The sequence below is a fragment of the Mobula birostris genome, chromosome 20, assembly GCF_030028105.1.
Source record: "Mobula birostris isolate sMobBir1 chromosome 20, sMobBir1.hap1, whole genome shotgun sequence".
Taxonomy (NCBI): domain Eukaryota; kingdom Metazoa; phylum Chordata; class Chondrichthyes; order Myliobatiformes; family Myliobatidae; genus Mobula; species Mobula birostris.
The window spans coordinates 29500215-29509633 of NC_092389.1; the positions used below are offsets into that span (position 1 = coordinate 29500215).

The following is a 9419-nucleotide window of genomic DNA, read 5'->3' on the forward strand; positions in this document are numbered from 1 at the left end:
AGCAGGCCTCTCCACCTTTCACTGATGCTTTGTAATTCACTCAACATAATTCACTTACCTATATTTTACCCCACCGTCTTAAGCTGGCTTGAAAACATGTGGCTTCCTATCGCAGTCGGTTACCTCAGTTTGGAGAAACACACACTGGGCATCACAGCACCCACTGGCAGTTTCCTCTAACTTTAGCTAACTTTAAGCCTGGATTCTAAACAGGAAGAAGGAAGTTGAACAAGTTAGACAGTCTAACCACTGCTGTTAAACCATTTCCTGTGTGTGCCTCAACATAGACTCACAACATCCGTACATGTAACGAGCACGTTGGTTTTACTATCTGCTAAGTATTGCCTGCAAGCTGTAGCGGAAGTGAATTGCAAACAATACAGCAAGAAATTATGAGCCATGGAAAGACAGCCTAAAATTTTATTTTTTGCTGTTTACTTGAGAGCAACGTGAATAAAAATTCTACTTCCCTGGAACAGAGCAAAGCAACACCCATTTCCAGTTGCTTTTGCAACAGAATGGACTGAGTTCTTACTTGACATTTTTTATGCATGTGGTTAGGTAAAATTCAGGTTTTTTCTCAAACCTCGCCTACCATTAGCTACTTGCAAAACATCCTGCCTTTCATAATGTTGCTTGCTCCAGAGAAGAACAATTTAAAGGGCCAGCCATGTTCAGGGGGTTTCTGGAATTTGATGGACAACAACTTGCAATCTCCTCCTGAAACACTACCAAGTCCTTGGATGCTCCACTGCCTCTTTGGGACTTCACTTGGCAACCCTGCTTGGAATTTGAGCCCTATGCTTGGGCTGGATGCTTTCAGTCTTAGGAATCTGGAGGCCCACTTCAGACTTTCTATGCCACATCTTTCAGATTCTTGCTCACTGTGGTCATCAACACTCTATGCTGAAGCCAATGGGACCTAACGATGAAGGGTAGATAAGACTGACAGGGGACTTGTATTGACAAGCACCTTAAACCTGAACCTCTTTACAAACCACGAGATACACAATCTGCTAGGGGCCAGATCAGAGGCCTTCAAGAAAGTCACAAGAAGTCCAGGTGTAAGCTCTGGAAAGCCATCTCAGGGGCAAAGTGGCAATTCCGGACTCAGCTTGAATCAATGAAGGATGTTGAGGCAGGGCTTGAATACTATCACCTCTTATAAAGTTAAATCAAGTGAGAAGGCTTCGCTTCCAGATTAACTCAATGATCTCTATGCTCGCTTTGCCTGTTAAAACATGGAGGAACCATCACAGAATTCCACAGCCCGCAATGACCCTGTGATTACAGCCTCTAAGGCTGATGTGAGAACATCTTTCAGGAGGATGAACCCACGAAAAGCATCCAGCCCAAACGGGGTACCTGGCCAGGTACTAAAACCTGTGCTGATCAACTGGTTGGAGTGTTTACTGAAATCTTTAACCTCTCGCTTTGACTGTCAGAGGTTCCGACCTGCTTCAGTTTGCATGGTTCAGTTATACCAGTGCCTAAGAGGAACATAGTAACCTGCCTCAGTGACTATCATCCAGTAGCATTTGTATCCACAGTGATGAACTGCTTTGAGAGTTTGATGATGAAACATATCAACTCCTGCCTGAGAAGCAACTTGGATCCTCTCCAGTTTGCCTACCGGAGCAACAGGTCCACAGAAAAATGACACCCCTTGGCTCTTCACTCAACCCTGGAACATCTGGACAGCAAAGGTGCATACATCAGGATGCTCTTCATATACTACAACTCAGGATTCAATACCATCATCTCCTCAAAGCTAATCTTGGCCTCAATATCTCCTTGTGCAACTGTATCCTCAATTTCTTCACTTGCAGACCCCAGTCAGTTCAGATTGGTAAAGACATCTCCTCCATGATCTCCATCAGCACAGGTGCACAACAAGGCTGTGTGCTTAGCCCTCTGCTCTACTCACTTTACATTTATGACTGAGCAGCTAAGCACAGCTCCAAAGCCATTTTCAAGTTTGCTGACGATACCACTGTTGTTGGCCAAATCAATGGTGGTGATGAATCAGCATATATGTAGGAGGGAGATTGAAAATCTGGCTGAGTGGTGCCACAACAACAATCTCTCCCTCAATGTCAGCAAGACCAAGGAGCTGATTGTTGACATCAGGAGAAGAAAACCAGAGAGAGAGGTCCATGAGTCAGTCCTCATCAGAGGGTCAGAGGTGGAGAGGGTCAGTAACTTTAAATTCCTCAGTGTTATTATTTCAGAGGACCTGTCCTGGGCCCAGCACGTAAATGCGATTACAAAGAACGCACAGCAATGCCTCTGCTTCCTCAGGAGCTTGCGAAAATTCAGCATGACATCTAAAACTTTGACAATCTTCCATAGATGTGTTGTGGAGCGTATATTGACTGGCTGAGTCACAGCCTGGTATGGAAACACCAATGCTCTTAAACAGAAAATCCTACAAAAAGTAGCGGATATGGACCAGTCCATGACGGGTAAAGCCCTCCCCACCATTGAGCACATCTGCATGGAGCGTTGTCACAGGAAAGCAGCTTCCATCATCAGGGACCCCCACCACCCAGGTCATGCTTTCCTCTTGCTGCTGCCATCACATTCAGGAACAATTTCTACCTCTCAACCATCAGACTCTTGAACCAAAGTGGATAACTTCACTTAACTTCATTTGCCCCATCATTGAAATCTTCCCACAACCTATTGACTCACTTTCAAGAACTCTTCATCTCATGTTCTCGATATCTCTTGCTTACTTATTATTATTGTTATTTCCTTCTTTTTGTATTTGCAGTTTGTTGTCATTTGCATACTGGTTGAACACCCAAGTTGGAGCAGACTTTCATTGATTCTATTGTGGTCATTATTCTGTTATGGATTTATTGAGTATGCCTGCAAGAAAATGAAGCTCAGGGTTGTATATGGTGACATGCATGTGCTTTGAGAATAAATTTACTTTGAACTTTGAATCTCAAGAACTCCTGCTCCCTCAGCATTCAAGTAGTGGTTGACCATCAGAGGGACTTCCTTACAGCGGCTGCCTAGTATCTTTTGAGCTCATGTGACCCTTCATTGCAATAGATATTGAGGAATGCAATCTTTTTCCCACTTACCTGGCTTTTCACTTTGTAGGCCGTCCAGCCACTGCAGTGCAGTACCAGTGTCATGAAAACCCAAGGAGCTTTCTGCCTCTCAGACTAGAGGCTCTCTCAATCACTCACAGACAGAATCTCCTAGTTTGCCATCTGCTGCTGCTTTTTTTTTACGTAGAACTTTGTAAGAAAAACAAACAGATCCCTTGCCTGAGGTTCTAGCTGAGAGCGGGAGTGATAGGAAGGGAGGAAGGGGAGAAGGGGGGAGGTCACTATCAACTGCACCCAATGCACATGCCAGCAGCAGCTGAGAGTGCAGAGAAAGGAGACTCTATTCGAGGCACTGTCAGGGATTGACTAACAGAGCACTAGTTATATCAATGTGTACAATCTGCCAGTTTCCAGCCCATTCAGAGATACCTATCACATTGAACTAATTTCCCACAAAGACTACCACAAAAAAGAAATGGGCCCATAGCCACAGCTCTAAAACATCAGAGTGCTGTTCCATTTGCTGCCAGCAAACCAGACAAGCACAAATAATTGCAAGCTGTGTGCAAGTTAACAGTATGTCTATTTACTGAACACAGGGTCAGTCTTACTCAGAGAGCAGCATCTGCTGAAGAGTGCATAATTACACCAGCAGGTGTCTACTACTCTAAAAGTGATTGGGAAGAAAGACTTGTTCACATTATTGTCTACTTACATGGGCTTGTTCTTCAAAGCAAACCTAGCCAGGATCACGCCAATACTGAAAGCAAGCATGCAAGAACAGCAGGCAGTGAAGAAAGCTAATGGCAAGCTGGCCTTCATAACAAGGGGAATTGAGTATAAGAGCAAAGAGGTCCTTCTGCAGCTGTACAGGGCCCTGGTGAGACCACACCTGGAGTACTGTGTGCAGTTTTGGTCTCCAAATTTGAGGAAGGACATTCTTGCTATTGAGGGAGTGCAGCATAGGTTCACAAGGTTAATTCCCGGGATGGTAGGACTATCATATGTCGAAAGATTGGAGCAACTGGGCTTGTATACTCTGGAATTTAGAAGGCTGCGAGGGGATCTTATTGAAACATATAAGATTATTAAGGGATTGGACACGCTGGAGGCAGGAAGCATGTTCCCGCTGATGAGTGAGTCCAGAACCAGAGGCCACAGTTTAAGAATTAGGGGTAGGCTATTTAGAACGGAGTTGAGGAAAAACCTTTTCATCCAGAGAGTGGTGGATATGTGGAATGCTCTGCCCCAGAAGGCTGTGGAGGCCAAGTCTCTGGATGCTTTCAAGAAAGAGATGGATAGAGCTCTTAAAGATAGCCAAATCAAAGGTTATGGGGATAAGGCAGGAACTAGATACTGATTGTGGATGATCAGCCATGATCACAGTGAATGGCGGTGCTGGCTCGAAGGGCCAAATGGCCTACTCCTGCACCTATTGTCTATTGTCTATAGTCTATTATGGCCCCATCCCCCTAATGCAACTAAAATGGTTCTCCAGGCAGAGTCAATCAATCATCTCATGGCAAACATCTCTTTCTGATTCATATTTTGTCTGTCTTTCTCCCACCCTACTTCCCTTGCCCCCCTCTCTCTCACACACTTTCTTTCTCTCTTCTCTCTTCCCCACTTTATCTCTCTCTTCTTTCTTTCTGTATTTCACACCATTGCACTCTTTCTCTCTCCCTCTCTTTCTTGCTCCCTCTTTCTTTCTCTCTCTCTCTCATTCACCCATTTTCTTTTCTTTCCATCTCCCTCTGTCTTCCTGGTCTCCTGGTTCATTTTCGATGTTTTAAATTTGTGACCTTCACTCTGCTAATGGGAACAGCATCTCTCTCTCTTTCTCTCTCTCTCATATGGTGATGCACAAGATGGTGATACACCCAGTTGCAGCAGCCACTCTGGTCCAATAAATGGTACAATTATTTGTCTTGTGCATCTCTCTTATGATTGCAAGACTCTTCTGACATTTAGCTTGTACACCTACAGAATACTTTTTTGATCTGTTAATATTATTGTGTTACTGTTATTTTATGTGCTGTATGCAATATACGTACTGTGTTTTGCACCTTGGTCCCAGAGGAACATTGTTTCATTTAGCTGTATACATGTGTATGGTTGAACTTGAAATTGAATTTGAACTTGAACAAGAATTCTTTTGCTGACACTGAGTGTGGGGTTAAAGGAACAGGTCTTTCTTATAAGCAATTTTGAGCTCCATATCGAAGAAATGATGTGCTGATATTGAAGGGGGTCCAGAAAAGGTTTATAAGAATGATCCTGGGAATGAAAGGATTAACTTTCATTTCATTTTTAAGATTTTATTGATACATAATCTTCTACAACTATAAAATGATACAAGACTTCAACAAATTGATATATATATATACACAGTTAATAAAGCTGAGGAAAAAACTTATCAAAAAAGAATATTTGATAATGAAAAAAAAAATTATTTTTTATGAAGAAAAGAAGGGAAAAAGAGAACCCCAATGAACTAAAAGAAAAAAAAACCACTAACTACAAGAGAAAGAAAAAAAAGAAAAAAAACATTAGGAACCAACTCCCGGAGCAATACGTCTTACAATCATCTATATATATAAAAAAGAAAAATCATCAACCATCAATTCACATTTATATAAAATAAGATTGGAAGGAAACCAAATAAATTAATTCAAATTAAATGATAGTATTTCGCAAAAGAGCCCCATCTTCACTCAAAATCGAATCAAGGATCAAAAGTTCTACTTAAACACGAGGAATTCTGCAGATGCTGGAAATTCAAGCAACACACATCAAAGTTGCTGGTGAACGCAGCAGGCCAGGCAGCATCTCTAGGAAAAGGTTCAGGCAACGTTTCAGGCCGAGACCCTTCGTCAGGACTAACTGAAGGAAGAGCTACTAAGAGTAAGGAAGAGCTAGTAAATCTCTTACTAGCTCTTCCTTCAGTTAGTCCTGACGAAGGGTCTCGGCCTGAAACGTCGATCGTACCTCTTCGTAGAGATGCTGCCTGGCCTGCTGCGTTCACCAGCAACTTTGATGTGTGTTGCTCAAAAGTTCTACTATTTTTTTCCAAACTAAGACATAACATTACTTGGGAAAACCATTGAGTTATTGTGGGGACAGAGATATCTTTCCATTTCAATAAAATAGCCCTTCTTGCCAACAATGTGACAAATGCAATTACATGTTGGTCTGAAAATGAAATACCCTGAATATGATGCGGAACTATTCCAAATAGAACAGTCAGTGTATTAGGTTGTAAATTAATTTTCAGAGCTTTAGAAATTGTAGAAAATAAAGATTTCCAAAAAGATTTTAATGAAGAACATGACCAGAACATGTGTGACAAAGTAGCTACTTCAGTTTTACACCTATCACAATAGTTGTCTATGCCAGGAAATATTTTGGATAGTCTCTCCTTTGTTAAGTAATGAAGGTGAACAATTTTAAATTAAATTAAACAGTGATTGGCACATATTGAAGAAGAATTGATCATTTTCAGAACTCGCAAGCAATCTTCATTAACAAAGGTCTTATTAAGTTCTCTCTCCAAATCTTGTTTAATCTTTAGTGAGAGGATATCTTTTTGTAATATAACTTATGAGATGCATTGTTGACTCTGGGCCTCTACTGGCTAGAATTTAGAAGAATGAAGAGGGATTGCATTGAAACATACTGAATATTATAAGACCTAGATAGAGTGAACTTTGTGAGAATGTTTCCAATAGTGGGAAAGTCTAGAACCGTAGAGTAGAAGGACATCCCTTTAAAACAGAGATGAGGAGATTTCTTTAGCTAGAGGGTGGTGAATCCGTGGAACTTATTGCCACAGATGACTGTGAAGGCCAAGCCATTGGGTAAAGTAGAAGTTGATAGGTTCTTGATTAGTAAAAGTATCAAAGGTTACAGGGAGAAGACAGGAGAATGGAGATGAAAGGGAAAATAGATCAGCCATGATGGAATGGTGGAGCAGACTCAATGGGCAGAACGGCCTAGTTCTGCTCCTATGTCTTATGGTCTATTGGTCTAATCTTAAGGTTTGTACCATCAAAAGGAGCAACAGGCAGAAGGGAATGCCACTTCTTACAGGTTCCTATCTGAGTCTTGCAGCATCCTGACTTGAAAATATAGCCCTGGTACTTTATTTTAGCTGGATCTAAATCCTGGAACTCCTACATAACTGCAGGAATACCAAAGGAAGGGTGTCGACCCGAAACATCAACTGTCCACTTCCCTCCACAGTTGCCACCCGCCCCGCTAAGTTCCTCCAGAGCTTGCCCTTTACTGTAGAAATACTTGACTGGAAAGACCTCATCGTTCCAAACAATTGCATTTACTACCTCTGTCTTTCGGGAACTTAGGAGTGGGCAATAAATCTTAGCTTGGCGGCAATAACAGGAGATGTACAAATCAAAAATAACACAAATATTTGGAAAGATTTGTGGTTAATCTAGGTATTCTCCAGGGATAAATCATCCTGAAATGCTCTGTCCCAAATATACACTTGAATAGCTGAGACTAGAACACATTGTACAGAAGGCGTGTGTGAACAGATATCCCTAAAGTTGTTAGCCCTCTGCCTTTCATCACGTATTGCTGGGACACATTGTAGGGGAACTGGAGGGTCTAGTAGGCGTGGGTCATATTGTAATTTGTGTGTTTGGATAAAGTATCCTGGCATTTATATTTGGATTTCAACATATAAAAGTGTGTTTAAAATATTTGAACATGTCTAAGTGGTCACAGAGAATATTTAAAATAATCACTTGAAGAAGGATCTTGGCCCAAAACATTGACTATTTATTCAAAAACACAAGGAACTCAAAGCAACACACACACAAAGTGGTGGAGGAACTAGGCAAGCCAGGCAATATCTATGGAAAGAGTACAGTCAACGTTTCAAGCTGAGACCCTTCATCAGGACTGGGAAGAAAGATGAGGTCAGAGTAAGAAGGTAAGGGGAGGGGAGAAAGAAGAACAAGGTGGCAAGTGATAGGTAAAACGAGGAGAGAGGAAGGGGGTGAAGTAAAGAGATGGGAAGATGATTGGTGAAAGGGATAAGGGGCTGGAGAAAGGGGAATCTGCTAGGAGAGGACAGAAAGCCATGAAAAAAAGGGAAGGGAGAAATGCACCAGAGGGAGGTGATGGGCAGGTAAGGAGACAAGGTGAGAGAGGGAAATGGGAATGGGGAATGGTGAAGTGGGGGCCAATTATTGGAAGTTCGAGAAATCAATGTTCATGCCATCAGGTTGGAGGCTACCCAGACAGAATATAAGGTGTTGCTCCTCCAACCTGAGTATGGCCTCATTGCGACATTAGAGGGGGCCATGGACTGACATGCATGGAGTGAATACACAAAGTAGAATTGAAATGGGTGGCAGATCCTGCATTTTCTGGTGGACTATTTATTCACTTCCACAGATGCTGCCTGAACTGAGTTCATCCAGCATTTTGTGTGTGCTGCTTTGGATTTCCAACATCTGCAGATTTTCTTGTGTTTAAGACAATCAGTAATTTATTGAATTTAATCTCCTGTTATATTTATGGAGATTAAGGGATGCAGAGACAACAAATCAACCATGATCAACCTGAATGGAGTATAAGACAGAAGCGGTGGTAAATGATCAACTCCTGCTTCTAGTTCTTGAGCTCATGTTCAGATATTTAATCTTTGCACATAATGATGGATCTGGGACATGTGAAAGTTCCTGTGTGACTAGAGGATCCTTGGACATATTTAAGGTAATTTGCATGAACAGATGGATCTGGGTGTGCTTTCTAGGAGATTTGTGTGATGTTACATGTGCACAGGTACGAAATTCACATGCAGTTATTTACACTTTCTAAACATCTGTTGAGTTCTTTTTACTTTCTAGTTATCCTGACCTTGAGTTCAACTTGTTCAGATATTAATAGTGATTAATGAATGTTTCCCGTAGATTACAGACCATTATTGCTGTTCCACTATCTCTGGTTTATTTTCAATGTCAGCACCAGCTGGGGAACTGTCAGGCAGATCGATAAGGACCTAACTCATAAACCAGAATGTGTAACAAGCTAGAGTATCTGATCAACCAGAATGTCATCACTGCATGTTTATTTTAGGCTATGAAATACAGTTGGTTCAGTTTAACCCTCATGACCACTTGCACAATTGTGCACATATATTACATCAAAAGTTTCAGTATTGAAGCAGATATGTGTTTTTTGTCAAAAGGCATTGTTCCATTTCTGTGGAGTCCTACCCGTTTGATTTTGCACACAGAAATCCTCTGGAATTTTAATTGTACTTCTTGCATTTTTCCAGACTTTATTGATGCAAGAGCAACTCACTAGGGGATCGGCAGTGCTGGA

At 41.7% G+C, this 9419-nt stretch overlaps 1 protein-coding gene across 1 annotated transcript in view; it reads right to left on the reverse strand.

Annotated features, from left to right (window-relative positions):
- The window catches only part of LOC140185117 (uncharacterized), a 32288-nt gene extending 32088 nt beyond the window's left edge, over nt 1-200 (reverse strand). Inside the window, exon 1 of the mRNA XM_072238405.1 lies at nt 59-200. The gene's annotated coding sequence lies outside the window, so the exon portion shown is untranslated. The remainder of the gene's footprint in view (nt 1-58) is intronic.
- Between the last annotated feature and the right edge of the window lie 9219 nt (nt 201-9419).